This window comes from Notamacropus eugenii, chromosome 4 (assembly GCF_028372415.1).
Source record: "Notamacropus eugenii isolate mMacEug1 chromosome 4, mMacEug1.pri_v2, whole genome shotgun sequence".
Classification (NCBI taxonomy): Eukaryota; Metazoa; Chordata; class Mammalia; order Diprotodontia; family Macropodidae; genus Notamacropus; species Notamacropus eugenii.
Window position 1 is genome coordinate 435,077,724 of NC_092875.1, and position 26,911 is coordinate 435,104,634.

Consider the following 26,911-nt stretch of genomic DNA (forward strand, 5'->3'; position numbering starts at 1 on the left):
AAATGGGTTCATTTGCTGTTCCCCATACTCAGCATTCTATATCATGACTCTGTCTTTGCCATCTGTCTTCCATGCCTAGAATGTTCCCTGTCTTTACATACTTCACTTGAAAAGCTTAACTGCTCCAAGATTTAGCTCAAGGGCCACGAGAGGCCCTTTCTGATTCCTCCCAAATGATATTTTCCTCCTGAAATTGATTTATTTTATTTTGTATGTATATGTCATTTTCTAGACTATTTTCTTTTAAGCAAAATTTAAGTTCCCAAACAATAGAGACTGTTCTATCTTCATCTCTGTATACCCAATGCCTATAACGTAGTAGGTCCTTCTTAAATGCTTGTTGAATTAAATTTAATAAAATCCTATGAACTCATGAAAAAAAAAAACTCTTTCACACTAAAGTTGATCAGAAACAACTGATTTAAAATTCTCTATCCTGCTACAGTCAACAAAGTTGGTGGAGGAATGGACATGTGGGACACAGGAAGCACAGATGGGAATGGGGTACCAGGAACATAATGTCTTATGCTTAATGGTATATTTGCAGAGGAACCTATATATATGATGGGGCAGCTAGGTGATGCAGTGGATAGAGTGCTGGGACTGGATTCAAGAAGAATGATCTTGCTGACTTCAAATCTGAACTCAGAAACTTATTAGCTATGTGATCCTGGGAAAGTCACTTTATTCTGTTTGTCTCAATTTCCTCATCTGTAAAATGAAGTGGAGAAGGAATTGGCATACCATCCTAGTATCTTCTCCAAGAAGACAAAGAATTGAACATGACTGAAAGTGACTCAACAACAATACATATATACATGATAAAGTATACGTGTGTGTGGTATTGTGATAATATGGCAACCCTAAGCCCTTAACTCTTAGAGGTGATTGCATATGTGGTCACTACATCTGTATCACCAATCTACCCTTCCACTACTTACCAGAGGCATAATTCAGTAAGGATAATTGAAGATTTGCCAGAGCACCTAGAGTACTCAATGTCCAGAATTGGAATTGCTCCTCATTAAGGTCCCTCTGGAGTTTAATCTAGCATTCCTCTGCCCCTGTCCTCCAGAGGTCCTGTGCTGGTGCAATCAACCTCACTCCCTCTCCAGAGATTTTACCACCCCTATTTAGATTGAATCCATCTCCCAAAATCTTCCGTTCCCCACTACTACAACCCCAGTTGTTGCCACCATCTCCAGGGACCTGGAGATACTCAACCATGCCACTGGGACTCAGGCTAGGCTCTGTGCTGAATAAGTCACATTCTCTCTGAAGGTACTTCATCCATTCAGGGTAGATAGACCTCCCTTCCAATGAATTTGTCCTGGATATCAGAATACTTAGTAACTGCTCTGCTACCTTTTATAATTCGAGAGTGTTTCCCACCCTCCACTGTGATTCTACATGTCATTTAACTTCTCTGAACTGAATTAATTATCTCTATCTGTAAAATAGAGATAATTATAACACTTCCCTCTTACAGATGTTGCAAGGATTAGAGATAATGTATATAAAGTGCTTTGCAAATCTCATAGTAATATATATCTATAGGTGAATATTATTTTACATGTATTTTAGAAGAAGATAATAGATTGGAGATCTTGTCCAATATAAATCTGGGATATGAGTAAGAGAAGAAATTGTCCCTTAGCTAGCATGTTCCAGTAGCTTTCAAGAGACACTCTATCAAATGAATGAAAACCACATGATATTCAAGAGGATTCATATTTTTTTCTGGATCACATTCCTCACATTGCATCTTTAGAGATGGAATCTTTAAAGAGGTAAGTCATATTTTTTTTATTAAAAGTTGAGAACAGAACTCCCATTGTCTCTTGGATGCTACCAATCTGTTCACAGGATGTGAGAAGATCCTGCTGCTATGTGAAAGGAAAACCTTTCTCAGCCTTTAAATCTATTGGGAATGGAGGTGAGGGAAGCATGTGTAGTTAGGAAGGAGAGCATGTATAAATGAATAGTAAATGTGCCTGAAACCCTGACTTGATATTTAATTATCTCTAAGGGGTGTATCTTTTCAAATATCATATGATAGTAATAACTCACATATACATCGAGTTTTACAGCTTATAAAGCACTTTCTTCCCAACAACTGTCTTTTATAGATGAGGAAACAGAGACTCATAAAGGCTGAGAGATTTGCCAGCATCACATGGTTGTCATGCCCCACTCAGTGAACTTCAGTGGCTCCCTATCACCTGCAGGATCAAATATAAAATCTTCTATTTATCATTCAAAGACCTTCATAGTCTGTCCCATCCCCCACTACTTTTCCCACTACTAATTTTTTGGGTTTTTTTACCTTTCATCCTCCTGTATTCTTGCTGTTCTTTGAACAAGACACTCCTCTCAACTCTGGACATTTGTATTGGCTGTTGCCCATGCCTTGAATTCTTTCCCTCCTCATCTCCATCTCCTGGATTCCCTGGATTCCTTCAAATCCCTGCTAAAATCTCACATTCTACAGAAAGCTTTTCTTAATCCCCCTTAATTTTACTTCTTTACTTCTGTTCATTGTTGCCAATTTATCTCCTATATATCTTTGTAAATAGTTGTTTTCATGTTATCTCCCTCATTAGACCCTGGGCCCTGTGAAAGCCTGGGCAGTCTTTTGCCTTTCTTCTTATACCAAGGGCTTAGCACAGCACCTGGCACACAGTAGGTACTTAAGAAACTTTTATTTTCACTGAAAGTAAGTACCAGCCAAGACTTGAACTCAGGTTTTCTAAAGCAATTGCAGTGTTCCTTCCATCACTCTTTTCTCTCTTGGCATAGCGCAAAGTCACTGCTTTATTAAAGAAGGAATCAAAAAGCCACATTGACAAGCTAATCTCAGAAAACTAGAGTTCAAAAAGAAAAAATCAAAAGGCTGTGGTGTGTCTCTAAGCATTTAAGATGGAGGTGTCTACCTCTAGCAACCTCACGTAAAAGTCCTGGATGGAAGATTTATTTATGTGTTTATGCCATTGCCACATATTTGTGGGGGGGGAATTTAAAAAGAGGTGTGCACTTGATGTGTTTCTCAACCAAAGAAGGAGGGAGAAAATTTTTAAAAGGAGAATAGGGTATATGGTATTCTCAGACTGGCTATACAGAAAGTTACAAGTTGTTTTTAAGTCTTTAATAGCATCTGTTTCAGTTTTAAAGGTTTATTGAAAGTGGACATTATTTACACCATGTTCATACAAAAATACGAGCAGTGTTTCTCCAGCACCTGTGGCAGATGTTTTAAGGGGAAAAACTGAGATCACATAACCTCAAGAACCATAAACATGCCAACCTTTCCCAAAATAATACCTCTCTTTATGGTAAGTCCCGGTTTTCATTTCAGGCTGAATCTCTTATCATGGCTTGAACTTTGATGAACTAGCTCTTAACCCACCTTTGGTTAGGAAGCTGTCCTGTCTTACCAGCTAAGTAGAGTCAGTTCTGGTCAGTACCTGGATGGAGACTCTCCAAGGAAATCAGAGTGTTGTCTTAGAAAGCAGTGCTTCAAAAGGTGTGTGAGGTTCTTAATCAGTTCTCAATCCAGATTTCTATGTACTCTTAAGGTATACTGTGCCAAGGATGATTTCTGCTTATAGAGAGACAGCTTGTCACTAGGAAAGCAGCTCTCCAAGTACGGTCTAGAAGAACCCTGCAAAGTGACCCACAGGATCTTCGCCCACAGCATTATGGTTATTACTGGACTGATATCTATATTTTTGTTTCTATCATAATTTAATAGTTTACTTGTGATAATCTTCATCTGGTTTCATCATAAAACCAAAGGATTTTGAGCCAGAAAGGATGTTAGTAATCATCTAGTCTAAGACTCTCACTTTTCAGATGAGAAACTCAGGTTTAAAGAAGTTAAGAGACTTGCTGGAGGTCACAGAGTTATTAAGTCGGTCAGTTAGCCAATAAGTATTTATTAAGCACTTGCTCTGTGCCAGTGACTGTACAAAGTGCTGGGGGTGTGAAGAAAAACAAAAAGTCTCTTCTAATGATCAAGACATCGTGTGTGTGTATATATATATATATATATATATGTATATATATATATATATACACACACATATATAACATGCATATGCATATGTGTATGTATGTGTATATACGTATATGTGTGTGTGTATATATATTATATATATACATATATGAAACTAGGTGCATGCAGAATAAAAGGGAGGTAATCTGAAGCACTAGCAGTTCAAAGAATGATTTCCCAAAAAAAACCTCCTACAGAAAGTAGAATCTTAGCTGAATTTTGAATAAATCCAGGAAAACAAAAACCTTTCAATGACAAATAAGAGTTTTACATTTAATATTAGTGGTAATGAGGAATCATTGGAGCTTACTGAGTAGAGGATGGTGAAGGACACAGGGAGGAGAGGCACATAGTTAGATCTACACTTTAGAAAAATCACCTTGGCAGCTGAGTGGAGGATAAACAGAAGATGGGGAGCTATCAGAGAGAGGAAGACCACTTAAAAGGTTGTAACAATAGTCTAGACAAGAGATGACTGAGGCATGAACTAGGCTTGTGGCTATAAATGGAGAAGGAAATGTGTACAAGAGATGTTGTGAGGTAGAAATGATGAGATTAAGCAATAGACTGGATATGGGGAAGAGAGCAAGTATTCAAGGTTGACACTTAGCCTATGAGCCTGGATAACTGGGAGGAAGTAGGTGTCCTCCACAGGAACAGGGAAGTTTTGAAGAGGGGAGAGTTTAGGGAGAAAGATGAGTTGTATTTTATATGTTGAGTTTGAGATGAATTAATAAAGTAATCAATCAATGGATGACAAAGCATTTATTAAGTTCTTACTATGTGCAAAGCATTGTGCTAAATACTGGGGATACAAACAGAAAACCAGAGACAATTCCCACCTCCAACTCTAACCCAATAACCAGTGAGAGAGAACCTAAATCCTATTGTGACAAGGGACTAGATCTGGGAATCATCTGCAGGAGAGGGATTAGGTCTGGTCTGGTTATGTGGATCTGGAAATCATCTGCATGTGATGACAATTGAACCAATGGGAGATGACCAGCAAAAGAGCAGTGAAAAAGATAATGGCCCAGGACAGAGCTCTATGGAATGCCCATAGTATTCAAGACATGGATAAAGATCAAGACAGACTGCAAAGGAGCAGTCAGACAGGAGAAGAGTCAGGAGTGGTGTCACAAAAAGCTATATTCTCTACATGAAGAGAGTGAACCATGTTGTTAAAGGTTGTAAAAAAATCAGGGTAGATGAGAATGTTCTCCTTTTGACCTAACAATACTGCTACTAGGTCTGTATCCCAAAAAGATTTTTTTAGAAAAAAGAAAAGGATCTATATGTACAAAAATATTTATAGCAGCTTTTTTTGTGATGGTAAAGAGTTGGGAATTGAGGGGATGCCTATTTATTGGAGAATGGATGAACAAATTGTGGTGAACAGATGTAACAGGATACTATTATTCTATAAGAAATTATGAGAGGGATGCTTTCAGAAAATCTGGAAAGCCTTACATCAACTTAGGGAAAGTGAAAAGACCAGAACCAGGAGAATATTGTGTGATGATCAACTATGAATAACTTAGCTATTATACAGTGATCCAAAACAATCCCAAAGGACTTATCTACCCCCCACAGAAATAACTGATGGAGTCTGAATGCAGATCAAAGTATCCTTTTTTTAACTTTATTTTTATTGGATGGTTTCTTGGTCTACATATTTTATCACAACATGACTAATATGGAAATGTGTTTTGTATGACTGCACATGCATAATCTATATCAAATTGTTTGCCTTCTCAATGAAGTGGGAAGAGAGGGAGAGGAAGAATTTGGAACTCAATTTTTTTAATGAATATTAAAAATTTCTTTTACATGTAATTAGAAAAATTCAAATAAAAAAGCCACAGTAATTTTTAAATAGGCATAATGATTAATAAGTCATCAGCTACTTTGGATTTAGTAGATTCAGTTGAATGATGAATGATGAATGATGAGATAAGAAGCAAATAGCGAAGCCAAGATGCAAACCCCATTCCTCTGACACCAAATCCAGTGATCTTGCAACTAGACCATATGACAACAAAAAAGTTGGTCTGTTCTCCCCATTCAATTGGTGAAGTATCTGATGGGTAGGAAAAGGCCATCACACCAAAGTCATTCCAGGTTCCCATCCCCTGGTGAAAAAGTGTGACTTTTTCTAGGTCAGGGTTATTAGCAGACATGTGAGTCACAGGTTACATTTTTAATCACTTTTAATCAAAAGAACCACAGTACTAATCTAAATGATATGCATTTAGATTCAAATTTCCCAGTGTCATCCAGATCCAGAACCTAACCAGGTTAACAATAGGCACTTAATAATTGGTTGCTTGATTCCTGGATTCCTTGATTTTGGAAAAAGTCAACTTTAAATGAGACTATGCAACAAGAATACTCTTTTCAGACCATATGTTCTGATTTGAGGTTCATGACACATGTCCTCCAGATGACTGAAGGCCTTAAAGAGTGGAGTTCAATATAATATTCTAAAACAGAAATCAGAACATTTGACAAGCCGCCAGGTCCTACTGAAATAGCCACATGCTTTTGAAAATCACTGCTCAACAGCTACACTTAAAGCCCACTGTTTAAATGCTCTATAAATGGCCCTCTAGTGGCCTGGAAAAGTTCATGTGTTTCCTGAATCCTCATCTTATCAAACATCACAGATAATGGCTGAATTAAGCACTTGTTCATGACGATAGGAGAGCAGAAGCCTCTGGGCTGTTCCCCCTTTCCAGGCCCTATTCCATTAAATTCTTCAAACTTGACTCCAGCATTTGCATCCCAACTCCCAGGAACATTTTTTTTTTTAATCCAAGAAAATTTTCCAAGATACATGTCTGACAGCTTTCCCCTCCCCTGCTCTCCTTATAAACCTCTGGCAATGCCTTCCTTTACCATAGATATAAAGCATCCCAATGAAATAATGAAACAGTAGAACCAGAAAAGATTTCATATCACCTAATCTAACACCTTCAGATTCATGCAGAGGAAAACTGAGGCACAGATGGAAGAAATTCTGGGCCATGCAGTTAAATTAATGATGTGTGTGTCATCCTTCATTGTTGAAGAAGACCATGTTATCAGAGAACTAATGACATGACTTGCACTTGACTTTGTTTTGAGTGAGGGAGGGCTGTGCAGATCACTAGCCTCAATTCCCTATCTGAATCCAGTGACCAGATATTCGTCAGGATGACTGGAGATGACCCAGGATGAGGCAATTGGGGTTAAGTGACTTGTCCAAGGTCACACAGCTGATGAGTGTCAAGTGTCTGAGGTGAGATTTGAACTCAGGTCCTCTTGACTCCTGCACTGGTGCTCTATCCACTGCACCACCTAGCTGCCCACTAAATTAATGACAAGACCTGAACTAGAGCACAGTCTAGTGACTCTTTGACCAAGTGCTGTTCCTATACATACATGAAAGGAACATAATGAAAGAAATGGCCCTCATGTACTCTCCTCTATCCCTTGCACACAAACCAAATAGGAAAGGCTTTTGTTATATACTTCTGTAAACAAAGTCATTACTTTCATGCCCAGCTCTTACTCAATAATCCAAAAACAAGCTCTCTCTGTCCTTGCGTTTAGGGTTCATGTCTTTAAAGTAGACCTGTTCTGCTTCATAAGAAATCTTCATAATTGTTATTATTGTGAAACTCCCAAGGTCTAGCTGCTATGTGACTGATGATCAAGGTGTGATGTTGAATGGATTAATCCTAGATTTCTGACTGAATACCATCTGCCTTAATTCTAATTAAGTCTGTGCCTTTAGCTACTGTAATGCTCCCCTTTTAATCAACCACCAAACATTTATTGGATGCCTGTAATGTTCAAGATGGCAAGCTTGTTAGAAACAAGTAAAATCCAAAATGGGGATAGGATTGAAAAAAATGAGGCATAGTCCCTTCCTTCAAGGAGTTTATAATCAAGCTGGGGAGACCAAACAAAAGTCTATGAAAAGTTAAAGAATTGTGCAAAAGTCAAATAACAATGGAAGGCAATATGAAAGATATCACAAGAGAGTATAAGTTTAATTTCCATTGAATGGGACAGAAAATAAATGCTATCACTTCAGAAGAAATCAATATTTCCCAGAATGGCCTGGGAAGGCTCTGTAGAAGAGGTGGGGCTCATATTTGGCAGCCCTGAAGGGTACTGATTACTGTCCTCTTCTTAACGAAAGTGATATGTTGCAAATCCAGTAATATTCTTCAAGTTGTAAATTAATAGATTGAAGATATTTGCTCCTTGAAGTGAAGGAGAATCTGTCTCCCATGTGGCCAGTGTAAAGGTGAAATTTTTTCAGGAGATCACTGTAAGGGAAGAGAAAGAAAATCTGGCACCATAAACACCAAGGAACTCTGTTTGCCCTTGAGAGAACGGTATTTGTTGACTCGGATTACGTTTAGTTGACTAGACATCTCCAGGCAACCTTAAGAGAATGTTTGCTTTGCTGTGTTCCAAAGGAAATTTATATGAAATATCAAAGTGAGACACTGAAAACATCTAAGCACATCATTACAGAATGGCAGTCACTAGAAATGGAACTACATGTTTAAATTCCTAACATTTTAAGTAAAGGTGGACAGGAAGTTAGCCAAGAACTGTTTCCAGGAAAGGAATGTCTGAAACAAACTATACTTGTTAAATAGAGATTTCTACTGAATACTACATTTGAGGTTTTGCTTTATTATCTGAGTTAGATTAGATGCATTAACTCCCTTTATCAGACACGGACCATTCCAACTCACCTTGATTGATGTTTGGCTAATCAGAGCCCAGTCTACATGACAAAGGGAGGCCAAAAGGAGCTAGTGTCTCCCATGTAGGTGCCTTTTGCAGTAAACCAGCTTCCCTGGGTGGCTTGAAAAATTTGTTTAATTTTCTCTTCTTTAAAGAACTTGTACCCCCAGAGTGAGGCAGCAACTCTCTCCTATAGTGAACAGATCTTGCTGAGGCTCAGGGATGCAGGAAAGTGTCATAGCAGCATCTTAGGAACCATTACTTTGTCCCCAGGAGAAAATCAGGAAGGATATACTAACTATATGCAACCACATGGTCTGAATAAACTTATAGAGCATTTTCCTCTAAAATTCAGCATGAATATGGTGTGGTAGTGGAAGGAATATCAGATTTGGAGTAGGAGAATCTGGATCCTGGATTCAGAAGCCAACTTTGCCACAAACTACCTGGGGGAGCTTGGACTAATCACTTAAATGTTCTTAACAGGGCAGCTAAGTGGTGCAGTGGATAGAGCACCAGTGCAGGAGTCAGGAGGACCTGAGTTCAAATCTCACCACAGACACTTGACGCTCACTAGCTGTGAGACCTTGGGCAAGTCACTTAACTCCAATTGCCTCATCCTGGATCATCTCCAGTCATCCTGATGAATATCTGGTCCCTGGATTCAGATGGCTCTGGAGGAGAAGTGAGGCTGGTGACCTGCACAGCCCTCGCTCACTCAAAACAAAGTCAAGTACAAGTCATGTCATTATTTCTCTGATGGCTTGGTCTTCTTCGGCAGCGAAGGACAAACACACACGTGAGCAGCATGTATAAATGTTCTTAATGTCTCTTATCCTAAGCTTTCTCCTCCATAAAATGAAGATACATGTGTATAAATGTGTGTATGTATGTATATACACATATACTATGTATGTGCATATACACACATGGACACATATGTGCATGCATATACATGTATGTATATATTTTTATATAAAAACTTGCTCTCTCTGAGTCTTAGTTTCCATTTCTGTCAAATGAGGTTAGCAGATACAGACACACACACATATACACATACATATATACACATATAGGGTGCATATATACATGTACATATATACACACATATAGAATATATACATATACATACACACTATTACATGTGTATTTATATATAATGTACATAATATATACGTATGCATGTACGTGTATATATACATATATATGTACACACATATATATAGATAGATAGATGCCCTGCTCTAAATCTATAATGCTAAATAATATGCATGATCTCAAAGGTTTATTCTCTTCTTAATGGCAGGGTCACATACAAAACAACACAGAATATTTTGCTTTTATTCTCCTTGAAAACGTACTTTTGTTTATAAGATTGTCTACTTCTGACTTCTCTTTTTTCCCCATAGTGAACTGAAAAGCCACTTAGCCAAACAGCTTCATTTTTATATGATTTCAATTAGATTTGAAATTTAGGGTATTAGTACAATGAAACAATATTGAGGGTATGATGGAAAAATATAATGGTACTTTTTCGCTACTATAGATCTACAGACTCCTGCCAAACCAGGCTACAGCCTGATCATTTTTGTCTTTTTCTTGCTTTTTGCTTTTTACCACAGCCTAATCCATTGTTCAAATGTCTGTACTTACCATTTTAGGAACTTAATAAATAATTTTGTTATGTCACATGATAGGCCTGACCTGAATCATGGGAGATGCCACTAAGGTGTACCAGGACAATCATCTTACTTCTCACATTTTGGGCATCTCCCCAACCCCAGCAGAATATAAACTCCTTGAGGGCAGGAATTATCTCATTTTGTCCTTGTAGTCCTCAAACCTAGCTCATTCCCTGGCAAATAGTAATAAAAGCTCTTTTGATTGAATGGACATCATCTAGGGAATGACTAGGAGATAGTGTGTAAGAGAAAAGAAAGAAATTCTTCCAGTTGAGGCTTTACTAATCTGTGGTTAGAGTCATCCACCAAGGCAAGGGAGTGGGATGTTCATGTCCCACTGTAGGCAACAGCATTTACAGCTTTAATGGACACTGAGATGGATGGGTTGAGACTAGACCTTGACAAACAATATGGCATTAACAACAGAGGATTCCAGACTGAGGGAGAAAGGTAGGACCAAGGAAGTCAATCAAACCAAGCCATGGACCTCTGAGTCTACCCAAGATGAAAGAAAATGGATTGTTTAAACAGAAGTCTATGAGACAAGGTTAGAGAATTAGTCAGGTGTTCCAAAAGCTTCGAAGACATAGGGAAAGAAGAGAGGTTGCTATGCAACAGTAAATCCCTCTCTGAAGCTTCTTTTCAAAGGTGAATTGCCAACCATGCTCACTCTTGTGTCTTAAAGAGACATGTGCCCTTTGGAATTCAGGACCCAGGCAAAAACTGGCCCATTCAAGTTCCAGACACATCCCTACATGCACTCTGATGACTTTTTTTCTCCTCCAGTGTTGCCCTTGATGTTTATCTGAACCCACTTTCCTCTATATAAAAATATTAGCTAGCTAGAAGGGGAGAATAAGAAGGAAACAGCATATAATTTCCCTCATATTAATTTTGCCCTGCATCCCCCATATCCACCCACACATGCCCCAGAGACGACCCCTGTAGGTCACATTCCATAATTATTTATATTAATATGACTGGGTATTGCCATTTATTTTTATGCCTTCGGACAAGGCCACATGATTCATCTAGCTTGCACAAGATACTGTGCTTCCTGGAGGGAGGAGCCTTTATTAAAGATTTTATGATCAGAGATTTGGAGCTGGAAGAAGTTTGGAAGCCATATTTTTGCAACTGAAGGGATAGGGCCCAATTCTATTTCTCTAGTATTAGTAATTCCCAAGGGGAAAAATCTCCCTTTACCAGAGCAAGTGGACCCCTTCTCTATAACTTCTAGTCTTAGCACAGCATAGTGAAGTAACTTTTTCAGAGTCACTCAGACAGACCTGGGACTTAAACCCAGGTTTTCAGGCTTTGAGGCTGGCTCTCTATCCATCACATTATGCTGAGAAAGAACAAATGAATGCTACTTACAACTTGGCCATTTGGGCTGTTTTCCTTCAACACCTTCACCAAAGGAGATGGCAGGTGGGTAGTTCAGTCTTCCTTCCCTAGGCCCTAAAAGACAAAGAACAAGACACTTAACCCTACGTGTCCTCTCACACACAATTTCTACCTCAACCTTCACCTGAATCTAAAAATGCAGACTGATCCACCCTCCCTTTACCCCACCCAGGTCTCAACCAACAAAGAACAGTTCCATAAGAAAGACAAGCAAAACCAGAGACAACCCAACAGAAGGGCCATATGCCACATCGCCCAGAAAAATCTCGAATCAAATTACACTGTTTGAATTATTTACAGTATCCCTCCTTGCCAAATCTAAGCAAACATTCCACTCGAATCAGCTCCACTCCTGGAGCTGTAACTGTTTATTGTAAAATCAAGCGCACAATAGCTCTTTCATGAAACATTCAACTGTATCTTTAGCACTAATAAGTATCACACATGCATTATGAATGCTTCCTTATTATAAAGCTCCACACTCAGTGCATGAAACTTTCAGCTCCCTATTCAGAATCATTATGAGCAAGATGTTTCCTCTCAGGCGATTTCTCCTGGTGACGTCAGAGTCTTTGGATAAATAGTGACGCTAGTGTTTTTAATAGCTGTTTCCCGCCATGATTGCAAAAGAAATATGAACAAGGATTGAATTCATAATTCAGCTTTGCAGGAGTCTCAGGTTCAACAACATTTAATGCCCATTCTCAAATGTTGTTTTATATTTAAATATTTGTCTAATCAGATTGTTTCATTCGTCTGTATATAAATTATCATTTTGAACAGAAGCAGTGCCTTGTGTCATGAGGTGCTACTGGACCTGTACTTTATCAGTAGGAAGAAAAGCCATTTCTCCAAACATTTCAATTAATTTGGGGCAATAGTTTTTGTTACGAGTCAAAAAGTGGTTCTGAGATCATTATATTAAAACTAGCTTAAGAACTCCTCTAATCTTCCCTTTTCTAATCTACCTTTACACCTCCATCCACCCCATTTCATTCCCTTCTTTTATTTCCACCTTATTGTACAGTCCCTTATGTTCTGAAGAATTATTTGCATTTATGGTCATTCAGATAATTCCTCCCTTGTTTAATCTTCCCGAAGGCTTCCAATTATAGTAATAATCAAATATTTCACATTTTCCATAAACACCAGAAGAGATCACCATCCTAATATTATATAGAGACACTGTGTTGTCAAATATAGAGAGCGTTAGGTTTTGAGACAGAAAGACCTGTGTTTAAATTCTGTTTCTGTTATGTCCTAGCTATGGATCCTGAGCAAGTCACTTTAACTTTTGGCAACTCCCTAAGACTTATTTCCTGAATTCTAGACTTAGGGTTCCCAAAACACAGAAAAGAGGAAACTCTTTTCTTATCTAAGTATTGATATACTATACCTAATATCTATTTATATGTTTGACTTTGGCTCTAAGATCACAGAGTACATATGCCACCAAATATCAGCATGCTAAAAACAGGAGCACTGGAATCAGAAGATGTCAGTTCAAATCTGTCACTTATTAACTATGTGACATTGAGTAAGTCACTTAACTTCCTTTGGTCTCAGTTTCTTCATGTAGAAAATGGTGCATTTGGACTACATAGCTTCTCAGGTCCTTCCCAACCCTAGACTTCTGATTCATGCCTGCTGAACATTTTTCTTAAGGAATTGTTCTCACAATGTTTTCCTATTTGTGGGTTTGATAGAATCTCAAAGTTGAAAGGGAAGGAAATAAACATTTTTCTAACACCTGCCATGTCCCAGGCACTGGGCTAAGCACTTTTCCCAAATATGACTTACTGGATCCTCACAACAACTCTGAGAGATAGGTACTATTGCTTTTGTCCTCATTTGACCACAGAGGAAACTGAGACAGAATTTAAGTGACTTGCACAGGGTCATACAGCTAGTTAACATCTAAAGGCAGATTTATAGTGTTCTTTTAAGTGTATTAAAATTAAACCAAGTAAAACACTTTTAGGTAAAGTAAACTGGTCTACGATGATTATATGTAACTATCATATAATTATATATTGTATACCATATATAACATAGAATTATGGATATAACATATGTAACTGTAACTATCATATATAAGAAGTGAGTTCGGTTGTGTGCAGTAATGAAGAGGAAATTTTGCAGATCTATTTCTAAACCACGTAACTGTCTGCTAGACAGAGGTTAAGTGACTCACCTAAGGTCACACAACTAGAAAGTGTGTGAGGTTGGATTTGAACTCAGGTCCACCTGACCCCAGGTCCAGCACTCCCTCTACTGTACCATCTAGCTGCTTCTAAGGTACCTGAAAAGGAATCTTAAAGATCTTCTTGTTCCAATCCCCTCATTTAGTAAATGATAAAAATGATGCCCAGACTGGTGAAATGATCCTTTAGGGTCACTTAGGTAGCTAGTGGTAGAGGTGGTACTAGCACACAAGTCTTGTGACTTCTAGTGCAGTGTCTTTCCCACAATATCATATGTACAAGGTCCTTCTGGAATAGTCATTGAAGTCAGTCAAATGGAAATGTATGCCATGGGAAAACACATAAAAATACATAGTTCAAAATCTCTTTCAGGAATGATTATTGCCCTGGTGACTCACAGAACAGATAAATCATAACCTCTTTCATCAAGCATCAGATCAGGGAAGGTTTGGGGGAAAAGGTATCAGGGAGAAATGGGTCTGTATAATTTCCTCTACATTAATACACAAAACTTAACACACTTGTTATATATGATGGTCGTGGACAAGTTTACTTAATTATTGAAAAGTATTTTACTTGGTTTGATTTCAATACACTTTACAAGATCAATAGAAAATAAAGCAAGAGCCTCTGTATACTGTGAAGATATTCATGACTTTGGGGTTTTAGATCTGAGATATCAGAATTGTACACCTTGGATAACCCTTAACGATCATGTCACTGGACTACTTCCTTTAATAATGAGGAAACTGAGGCCCAAAGGTGAAGGCATCTGCTTAAAGTCAGACCATGGTGGAAGTAGGATTAGAACCCATATCTTCTGACTTTGGTCCCGTGCTTCTTCCCATTACAGCACAGTGGAGAGAAGTTTTTAGATTGGTGCCTTAAAGGTCCCCAAGATATATGAATGTGAATCAGAACAAACATCCAGACACCATTTACAATTATTTGCTGATTAATGTCTTCACACACAAACTTTGGGGCACTTAAGAAAATAAGCAACGTATGTGACCATACAGTAAAACTATCAAATAAAGCTTATTTACCCTATAACCCCCTACAGTCTTGTGTATTTTATTTCTTGGAGGTGGGGGGAGTTTTATGTGGATGGAGAAGCTCGGTTCATCAGAGGAAAATATATACATTAAGTCCAATAGAAAAGAAATTCAGCATAAAACTGAAACGAACTGATTTTATATATCAAGAAACTCCATGAATCAAAATTAAAAACACTTCATCTCAATGAAATCAACATAAGGAAAAGCAAATGTATGACTCCATCCTTTGTGTATTTCTCATTCTTGTTTTTTTATTAGCTGCTAATTATCAAACACTAATGAAGAAAAGTGATTAGAGAAATACAGTGAAAATGAAGAAAAGGTAAATGTAGGACAACTCTATGGAAAGATTTCCTGACAATGAAATTAATTTTCACATTTGAATCTTTCCTGAAGAAAATTAGAGATGTAGCATAACTTGAGTTAACCTATGCATCATACTGGTTAGTCAATCAGTCAATGCATTTATTAAACACCTACTATGTGCTGGGCACTGTGTTAGGCTTGTAATAGAAACACGAAAATGAGATGGCCCCTATCCTCCAGAAGCTTTTGTTCTCCTGGAAATGTGATTGTTAAATTAAAATTAAAACAATATTTTGTTATTGTTGTGTTGTTTGGGTCATATCCAATTCTTCATGACTCCAGTTTGGGGTTTCCTTGACAAAGATACTGGAGTGGTTGCCATTTCCTTCCCCAGTTCATTTTACAGATGAGGAAACTGAGGCAAACAAGGTTAGGTGACTTGTCCAAGGTCACACAGCTAATAAGTGTCCATCTTCCTGCCTCCAGGCCCAGCACTCTATTTACTGTGCCACTATAGGGTTATATAAAATAAAAATATAGTGAATTGGCAGTGGTACAAGAGCTGAGGGAATCAGGACAGTCCTGTAATAAAACAGAACATTTGAACTGAGTCTTGAAGGGGGTTCTAGTAAGCAGAGATAAGGAGGGACAGACAGCCTTAGTGACATGGGCTATTAGAGTGGGAAATGGAATCTTAGATACAAGGAACAGCAAACAGGCCCATTTAGTCAGAATGTAGAGGGCAGGAGGGAAAGAAACATGTAATTATCCTAGAAAGACAAGCCAAAGTCAGATTGTAAAGGGTTTTAAATGCCAAGCAGTTTATATTACAATATATAATATGATACAATAAATTTATATTATAACCTAAAAGCAATGGGAAATTACTGAAGCTTTTTAAAACAAAGTAATAATACACTTGGACCTACTTCAAAAAACTACTGATATACAGTGTGTGGGAGCCAATGTTTGTTGAAGAGAGGCATGGTCATGTGGTCTAGTACAATGTGGTGTTGTACTCAATGAATGGGACACTCTGACTTCTTCCCTGCCTCTAACACATATTAGTTGGATGACTGTGATCCTGTCAATGAATCTTAAGAGTCTTGCTGCAAGATATTAAGACTTGTATGCTGCTTCATAGACCTATCATGACATAGATTGACTGGACTGCTCAAGGAATCCCAACACCTAGGAAACAAAGTGTTGACTTATTAATGTCACTTTCAATCATGTGCTTGAATTTTATAGATTGCATCTATATTTATAAAAAAAACCTCTGAAAATCATAAAATATCAGCCGCTTAACATAAATCACATGATAAATATATCTGTAAAATGTAAAAATTGCCATAGTAGTGGTTTCATTGATATGTATTTGATAGTACCAGCCTTCTGTCCCACTTTTTAATGAATCAAAGATCTGTAGTATTTGAAATTAGTTTACAATATTTAGAATATGGCACAATAGGAGTCCAACGTGTGTGTATGCGTGTGTATGTGTGTGTGTGTGTGTGTGAATTCCTATTTAGCAATATCCCTATGCTCTTTCACACTCTTCTTCCTCCCTGTGAATTTTTCACCCAGTTGACCCTGTTGGTCTCAACAGGTAGCAAAAGAGCCAGTGATGACTCTTGCTTTCTCACTGGACTGAGGTCTGTGAATATAAAGGATGTTCAAAAGGTGGCAGCTGATCATGAAGCTAATTAAGAATCTGTGATTCAGTAATTCCTGAAGAGAATGCATAATTCATAACTAGCCAAAAGTGTTGACTTTTCTTCACAAATTGGGGTGGTGAAGGTGGGGGTGGGGTGGGGTAGAGAATTGATCAATATTTGCTTAAAGGCCAAAGATAAGCATGTGTGTTGTTTGTAATCACACATAAAAATAAAACCACAAAATATCCAGTTAGTGATTTTCTCCGGGGTTAAGATTTATGAGACAAGAAGGGAAGTGGCCAATGGAGTTCCTAATCTCATTCCCACTGCCACCATTTCAAGCTAGATTCAATTACCATCTACCTGAATAATTCCTAGCCAGTCCTCGGATCCTTCCCTCTCCCTCACCCCCCATTCTGTTCTTCCAAAAGCTGCCAAATGTAGCTTCCTTATTCAGAGAACTGGACACATGAACCCTCTGCAATGGCTTCCTCTTGTCCGGGGACAGAACATAGAATTTGAATCCTGAGAATCTACATTCAAATTCCTCTTCTGTCATTTATGTCCTATTTCACTTTGGGCACATCACAACCTCTCTGGGCCTCAATTTCCTCAGCTGTAAAACAACAGGATTAGACTAAATAGTGTCTAAGTTTCCTTTCAGGAAACAATGTGCAATCCTATATCTCACTAAATAAAATTTAAGCTCTTTAGCAAGACATTCAAGGCCCTTTATAATCAGGTACCAACCACCTTTATCTATTGTTCCACTCCTTTCTACACATTCTATACTTAAACAAATAAGATGTCTTTTTGCATCTTGCACACATAATATGATTTCCTGCCTCCACTGCCTTTATCCAAGCTATTTCCTGGCCCTAATAATGCTCTTTCTCTGGTATAGCTCCCCAATTTTTATCAACTCAATACACTCTCCTTCAGATTACTTTTGCTGATACTACTAGTAAATAATGGTCTTCCCTCTTTCTTTTTTAAAATTCACATGGTGAATAATCCTTCACAGGACACTGCAAAGGTCAATCAAGTAGAAAGAATACTTAGATTAAGTAGTCTCCTGAAAGCCGAAGGACAAAAGAGTTGACAGACAGGCTGAGTATTATCAAAGGTATCAAATGCTAGAGAGGTCAAGAAGATTCAGTCTCCATGAAAGCATCCCAACACTTCTCCCAGTTTCCTGAAAGAACAAGTCATCTTTCCTTCTCTAAACATTCATGGTAGGTATTTTGTTTGCACCTTTTTTCTGCATTTTCACCTACTATCTATTTGCCTTTATTTTCATGATTACCAGACTAAAAGTTCCATCAGGGCAAGGATGGTGTCTCAGTTTATCTCTGTATCCCACACTTTGCCTATCCCAGTGCCTAGTTATATAACAGGCTCTCCAAAACTATCTTTTATGTGAGTTAATTAGTGATACTTCCTGGCACAGAGTAGACTCAATGAACACTCACTGATCAAATGATTCCAGAAACAGGTTAGGATTCAAGAAAATCAAATACCACTCTCTATAGAAAAAATGATTTCTGTAAAGTATTAAATACAACAACATGGAATCTCCCTATTAAATTACCATCTAAATTTTTTGCCTGTGCTTACTGTGCTTCCTATTTATGTCCTTCCTAAAGACAAATCAAATTAAGGCTAACCCACAAGGAAATCAACTTTTTTTATCTGAAAGTACGAGTAATAATGATAACTGTACTAGTGGTGAAGATTTGCATTCAATGAAATGATGGTACATGAAAATTATGTAAGTTTTAAAAACAAATATTAAAAATTTTTACATGTAACTGGGGAAAATAAAATACTAAATCAAATAAAAAATTAGTTTTGTAAATGGTGACATGCTGTGCAAATGAAACGTTTTATTTTGTGTATATTCATTACGCGTTCATTTCTCAAACACTCAAAAACAATTTATGCTCAATATACAAAATGCTAAAAACATGTATCTGATACCACTAAGATAAGCATTTTGTTGAATAAGTGACTCTTCCCATCTAAAATGACTGGCCTTATATATCATACATATCATCTTGCTAAGGCAGCTCCCTATCTTCTATGATTTGAAGGATTCTGGGTAAAGTCCTATTCATGGAAACATCTGCTCCCGTCCTGTTGCAGAGCCTGATTTTTTTTTTTCAGTTTTATTGAAGCCATTCTCTTCACATCATATTCATTTCTGGAAACACCCACTCCTCCCCCACCCAATGAGATTTTCCTTGAGACGAAGTTGGTTTCAAGTCATTTTTTAATTAAGTCATTAAGCAAAACCAAATTTTGAGTTCTCCCATTGAATGTAACTTTTAAAGTGAAACTTAACTTGGAAGGAATAATCCATTAAACTATTATTAGACATAATCCTCTCAGTTACAATCAGTTTATCAGATTAGGCTCTCAAGAAAGCAGGGCTCTTTGAGTACAGAAAGGCAAACTTGTGTGGAGGGTAGGGGAGAGGGCACAAAGTAGTGGTGGAAGGAACTGACTGCTGCCTAACCAAAAGATCCCATTTAGGAGATCTGGAAGTCATCCACTTAGAAGTTATCGTTAAAATTATTTTTGATGTTGTTGTTGAGTTATATTCAACTCTATAGCATGCAAGTTGGACTTTTCTTGGACAAGATACTGGAATAACTGCCATTTCCTTCTCTAGCTCATTTTACAGATGTGGAAATGGAGGCAAACAGGCTTAATTGACTTGCCAGGATCACACAGTTACTTAGTGTCTGGGGTCAGATTTAACTCAAGATGAGTCTTCCTGACTCGAGGCCCAGGACTCTATACCCTGAGCCACCTAGCTGACTTCATTAAAGTTCTCGGTGTGGATAATATCATCCAGGAAGAAAATGTACAGAAAGACTAGAAAAGAGACAAGGAAAGAAGACTATCCAAATTTAAGGTGCAGAAAGAGGAAACAGAAAAGGAGCAATCAGAGAAGTTGGAGAAAAATTATGAAAGTAGAGTATAATGGCCATTCTCAAACATTTATGGGCTGGGGGATGACTAACCCATATTCAAGGAACTCTGAAGATATACATTCCTAAAATTATAGTTCATGAGCACTAACCAGCACTCCCCTTTAAGAGTAGCCTGATAGAATACAAACTCCTGGAGAGTAAGGATTGTTCCTTTTTTTTATTGTATCCCCAGATGGTACCTTGCATATAGTAGGTGCTCAATAAATGCCTATTGATTGAATACTCAGCCAATTGCCTCAATTAACTTCAAAGGCATTTAATTCAATGTCATCATATAAACAGTAGTAACAAAACATTTCAACCATCAGTCTTGGATAATCTCTCACACATACATGCAGTAAGGGTAGCAAGAGTGAGTGTACACATAATGTACACTAGCAGAGAGCACACATTTAGAAAATGCATGTGATCAAGGCAGTTTATATCTCTAATGTTGGAAAACCTTGATATCCTTTCTCTTTTCATGGGATCCCCTTGTTGCTCCTCCCACCCACCCCCAAAACATCTCCTATGAGCAGATCATTTACTTGGGTTTCCAAGATCTCCTTTTATCTACAACTCAATTTCTGGAGAGCTTCCAGATACCCCCAAGAAATCAGAGCATTTTTTAAAAGTTAGTCTATATTTTTACTTTGGTTGGTTGTTGTCCTTTGTTTTAGAAGACCAAAGTGACATCACTGTGTTGGGATCAAGGTACAGTATGTCCAACTGTGGCTGATCATATCAATATGAGCTTGGAAGACTTTACTACAGGTTGGGTACAATTAGTCTATAGGAACATTTGGAGTACAGATGTCTCAATGTATGGATTGCACATTTCTTTTGAGCTATTAAGATTCTACTTTGCTCAGAGCACAATACCTTCTTTGATGTGGGCATGCCATGCTGGGCAGTCCTGTGCCAGTGTCTCCCATGTCTCACAATTGATTACAAAGTTCTTCAGAGAGAGTTGAGAATGTCCTCATATCTCTTCTTTTGATCTCCGTATGACCACTTGCCTTATGTGAGTTCTCTGTTAAATAGTCTTTTAGGCAAACAAAAATTTGGCATTCAAGCAATGTGTCCAGCCCATCAGAGTTGCACTGTATTAATAAGGGATTTCCTTTCTCTAGACTTCCAGAGATAATTCTTCTCCTTTAGAATTGGATCTTTTTGAAGACCACTAGAGGTATGATTGATCCACCAGTCAATGACTGATTGAATAGCTGGTTAAATCCATCAAGAAAATGAAGAAACTTCCTTATACCACTTAAAGGACAAAGAAATATATATACGCTTCTCTCCAACTCTTTTCCAAGTTGTGAACGGGTCACTCCCAGTTTCACGCCCCTTATAATCTATGAATAGGTCACAGGGTTTCCATTCAATGTCTGAAATTGGCAAAGTCTAAAATGGGTCTCCCCTCTCCCCTTATCTTATATACAGGACAATTAAAGAGATAGTAAGGAGAGTCCGAATAATAGTGTCAAATGCTTCAAAGAGGTGAAAGAGAATTAAAAACTTAAAAAAATAGCCTTTACTTTGTCAATAAAGAGGGTATAAAATAATTTGTCCCAGACCAATGAAGACTAAAATTCTCCAAAATTTTTGGGAGAGAATAATGTTAATTTATGAAGGATAAAGGTTTAGATGCAGACATTTGAAAACCGATAATAAAGTTTTACAAAAAATTTTGAGGCCCTTTGCCCCATCTGTAAAGGTGAGATAATCATGGTGAATGTAGAAACTACACAAGAAAAGAAAACCAATGATTGCCATTTATCAGCAAAGATGGCGACCAACCTTCACTGAAGCCTGGTGTTTTGTCTTATGTCATGCCAAGTCACCTTGGTTTACTTGACTTTAGAGATAAAAAAAGAAGCCATCAAGTCATTTTTCCAAATCACACCATCAACATAAGATACTAGGCAAAGGGTAGGAAAGGCCAAAGAAGGTCATGGCTACCCCTGTGGAATCACTGCTTTTTTAATTAATTTTTTCATAACTATCTACATAACTCTCAAAAGCTGGAAGATTCCCTTTCTACAAAATGCTACTATAAAGCTATGCCTGCCTTTCCTGTGTGCCTTAATCTGTGATATTATCTTTGTTAAGACAGATGAGAAACATCTTCATGACAAGATACCATAACAAAACACAAGTGAGAATAAGTTTACCATCATTTTAAACTGGAGATATACATCATTGTGTCATCAAGTGGGTCAATTCCTATAAATGACAGACACATTAGAAATTTGCATGACTATGAACAAGTATAACTTGGGCAATGGATCTTCTCAGAAGGCTCTGTCTTTAGTGTCCCTTTCATCAATAATGATTAAGATATAGGAATCAAAAAGGATGGAAACTACTAAGTGCCTACTATGTGCCAAGAGGTTTTATAGATTTTGACCCCTGTCATCCTCACAGAAACCTTGGGAGGTAGGTGCTATTCTCATCACTCCCATTTTATAGCTGAGGAAACTGAGGCATATAACAGAGGTTGCATGCCTTGCCCAGAGTCACACAGGTAGGTGTCTGAAGTCAGATTTGAGCTCAGATTTTCTTGACTCCAGGCCAGACACCCTATTTATCCACTATGCCACCATATTGCCTCAAAGAAGCGCTTAGCAGATATATGTGTGCATATTTATGTATGTATGTATATTCACTCACTACTCATTGACTTTGTCCCATGTTCAACATCTGTACAAAAGCCAAAAAATCTAGTTAAGAGATCTGCATAGTTTGTCCATGATACAGCAAACATGTGGATACTTTAGAATATCCAGATTATGCATTAAATTTTAATATTTTCAGCTCTATATTTGTTGTCCTATATATATAGTCACTAATGACTACTGCTATTTGGACACTCCTCTGAATCTGTCTTCCAGGGGACTCATGAAACAACAACAATATTAATAATAGCTAATATTTATATAGTTCTTTGTATGTGCCATGTACTGTGCTAAACACTTTCCAAAATTATCCCATTTGATCCTCACAACAATCCTGACAATACTATTATTATCCCCACATTACAAGTAAAGAAACTAAGGCAAACAGATTAAGTGACTTTTTATATGTCTGGGTCACTCAGCCAAATTGTCTGAGACTGGATCTGAAATCAGGCTTTGCTGATTCTGGGCTTGGTATTCTACGAATTGTGCCACCTAGCTGGCCCATGTGTGGGTAGTCTCCATTGTAGATGGAGTAGATAGATTTCTCCAAGAGGTGACTTCTAATACAACTGACAAAAAAAAAAGATGAATAAGTATTTTTGGTTTGGTATTTGTCTGTGTTCACTAATTATTTAGCTTCTTCCTAATCACATTGAGATAGTTCTGTGAAAAAAAATTAATTAAAAATTATATGAATAAAAGTGCTTCTAATCCTACTTCATCTAAACTTAATAAAAAATTATTAAGTGACTATTACATATAGGGTACAATGCTGTGTTGCAAGTGTGTTTGTCCTTTGTTGCTGAAGCCCATGCCATCAGAGAAATAATGACATGACTTACACTTGACTTTGCTTTGAGTGAGGGAGGGCTGTGCAGGTCACCAGCCTCACTTCTCCTCTAGAGACATCTGAATCCAGTGACCAGATATTCATCAGGATGACTTGAGATGACCCAGGATGAGGCAGCTGGGGTTAAGTGACTTGCCCAAGGTCACACAGCTAGTGAGAGTCAAGTGTCTGAGGTGAGATTTGAACTCAGATCCTCCTGACTCCTGCACTGGAGCTCTATCCACTGCACCACCTAGCTGCCCCAGGTATGTTGCAGGTATGTACAAAAACAAAAGAGTCCCTGACCTCAAGGGTCTTACATTCTACTGGTAGATCACAGAGAAATATGAAGAGCAATAACGAATAAAATATCACAGAATATTTTCAGGGAGAGAGAGAGTATTAACATCTAATGAGATCAGGAAAGACCTCGTTGAAGAAAAATCCCTTGAGCTGTGCTTTGAAGGAAGCTAGGGATTATGAAATGTGAGGAGGAAATGCATTCCAAACATGAGTACCATGTATACAACACCATGAAGACAAAAAAATAGAATGCCATGTGTGAGAAACAACAAGCTGATTGTTCTATCTAGTGGTGTGCTAGTAAATGTTTAACAACCGGCTCTCCAAAAAGAAATGCCCATATGACACACTTTCAAGTTTAATCCACATGATTTACATATAATTTTTAAGTCTAAACAATCAACAAACAATAAATCCTACTCTGATTTGTAGCATTTCCCTAATTCTGAGGTATAAATACTCAAACTGAAAATGTAATCATCAGCTCTCTCGAGTCAGCCCCCAGAGCACTTCTGATTCAATGCCTACTGAACTGTGTAACCTTGGCCCCAAAGGCATTTGATCTCCCTTGGCCCCAAATTCCTCATTTGAAAAATTAAGGAGTTGAATTAGATGATCTCTAAGTTCCCTTGCAGTTTTACTGTGAGTCTGAGATAACATTTTCTATCACAGCTCATAATTAAGTGAACTCAGAAATCTTAAATTCTAGAATTTTATGGCTTTTTGTGACAGATTGCACAGTGGATAGAGCACTGGACCTGAAGATAAAGAGATCTGAGTATAAATCCCATCTCAGTCACTTATTGGATGTGTGATCCTGGACAAGTCACTTAACCTCTGTCTGCTTCAGTATTCTCATCTATAAAATGGGCACAAGAATAATAATAGTGTCCTATGGATCAAATGAGATACTGTTTTTGAAAAGCTTTAGAAACCTAAAAGCACTAGATACAAACTACATATTGTGATTGTTAAGTTTTCTCAGACTAGAAAACCATCTATAATACTAACATACACGTATACGTTAGTACTCTCCTCCCACATTTGCATTTTTTCTAGTTTTCTTTCCTTCTAAGCCTTCTCCTTTCACTGGTACTCTCTGTAGATGTCACTGCTTAAATGTTTGCTTTCTCTCTCATAACAAATGATAATAATAATCACAGCTGCCATTGGAACCATCTCATCACGCAGCTTCTTAGAGTGCTCTGTCTTCCCAAATGCCGTGCTACAATGCCAGAACAACCAGCTGAAATTACAATTAGTCAATCAACCAGTGGCTCACTTCAACCCATAATGGCCAACAAGTTTGTGCTTTTTTTGAGTTGACTGAATATCATCCACCAATTACTTTGTTGGAACAATAACCAAGATTCCAAGTAATCACTTCAAAGAGACAGCTTACGTTGCAATAGATATCTCTGAAGAGAACAGTAGAACAGGTCTCTAAGACAGTCAGGTCAGAGGTCCCAACAAAAGTTGGCAAATTAAGAAGAACTTGCATCTATAACTTAAGCATGAAGGACAAGGTCAGGGAGGGGGTGATAAAAGTGTGATAAAAGTCATATTGTGCTAAGGGCAAAGGATAGATAGAGCAAAATGATCCAAGAAATTTGAGGGAGGAGAGTTCATTTTGGACAGGGGGAACCAGAGAAAGCTTTATTTAGCTGGGCTTTACATAAATGAAGGATTTCAATAGGCACAGAAGGGAGGAAGGGTAAACTAGAGATGGAGAAAGCACATAATTGTAGTATTTTAAAGTTGAAGGGGAATTTCGTGGTCAATTCATCTAAACAAAACAGAAGGGGAACCCTTGCTGGCAATACAGCTGGCAAGAGGCCATTTAACCTTTGCTTGTGGCCCCAGTGAGAAGGAGGAATCCTGTAACTTCTTGAGGAGGCCCATTCCATTTTTAGTGGCTCTAATTCTCAGGGATTTTTTTTCTTTGTATCAGTCCTAAATCTGTCTTCACAATTGCCACCGTTTTTTTCCTAGTTCTGCAATTTGAGACCAAATAATAAGTCAACTTAAATGACAGCTTTTCAAGTAATAAGGACAGCTATCATGTCCATTCCCAACAGTCAATCACTACAGTCTTCTCTCCTCTGGGCTAAATATTCCCATTTCCTTCCAGAGCTTCTCATATGACTAACTTCAAAGTCCTTCATCTTTCTGGGTACCCTCCAGATATTCTCCAGATTATCAACACTCTTCCTAATTTATGATGCCCAGAATTGAACACATTATTCTACATGAAGTCTGACAAAGGCAGACTACAGTGGGACTCTCCTCTCCTTATTCCCGGAAGCTATGTCTCTCTGAATATAGACCAAAAATTATATTCTTTTTTTTTTTTTTACTGCCACGTTACACTATTGACTAACATGGAGCTAGTAGTCCACAAAAATCTTCAACATGTTGTTCCAGACAAAAACATATCTAATCATCTTTCCACATTTGAAGGTGTGGATTATAAAATTTTATATTTCAGTCCTTTAAATTCCCTTTTATGAGATTTGGCCCATTACTCTAGTTTGTTAAGATCTTTTTTGGATCATGACTCTTGAGAGCTGAGGCTTTAGCCTCTTAGCCTTATGACATTCACAAATTTGATAAAGATTGTGTGTGTCTTTACAGAAGTCCTGTTGGCATAAAGAGATTGGAAAGCACAAGAAAAAATCAGAGAACATTCAGTTCAGTTAGCATGTAGAGGGCAGAAAGTGTTGAAATAATCCTAGAGAGGTAAATTGGGGGCATTTTGTGTATGCTCCAGGCTAAGGAGTTTGTACTGTCCCCTCTGGGCAACTGGAAATCACAGAAGATTGTTGAACAGGGAAATGACACCATGAGACCTGAGCATTAAGAGGATTAATTTGATGACTGATTTTTTTTTTCTTCCTGTAAGAATAATGAAGCCAAAGAATACTTTTATCATGGCCTAAAATTAGCAAGTTAACATTTCCTTTGCTATTACTTCCCTACAGAGGAAAAAAAAAAGTAGA

The 26,911-nt window shown here is 37.8% G+C and overlaps 1 long non-coding RNA gene across 1 annotated transcript; it reads right to left on the bottom strand.

The window, feature by feature from the left end:
- Window positions 1-8,063: 8,063 nt before the first annotated feature.
- Window positions 8,064-12,183, bottom strand: LOC140498630 (uncharacterized). Its single transcript, XR_011965152.1, has 2 exons — window positions 11,863-12,183; window positions 8,064-8,373 (listed from the first exon to the last, which is right to left on the bottom strand). It is a non-coding gene; the product is annotated as an uncharacterized lncRNA (long non-coding RNA).
- Between the last annotated feature and the right edge of the window lie 14,728 nt (window positions 12,184-26,911).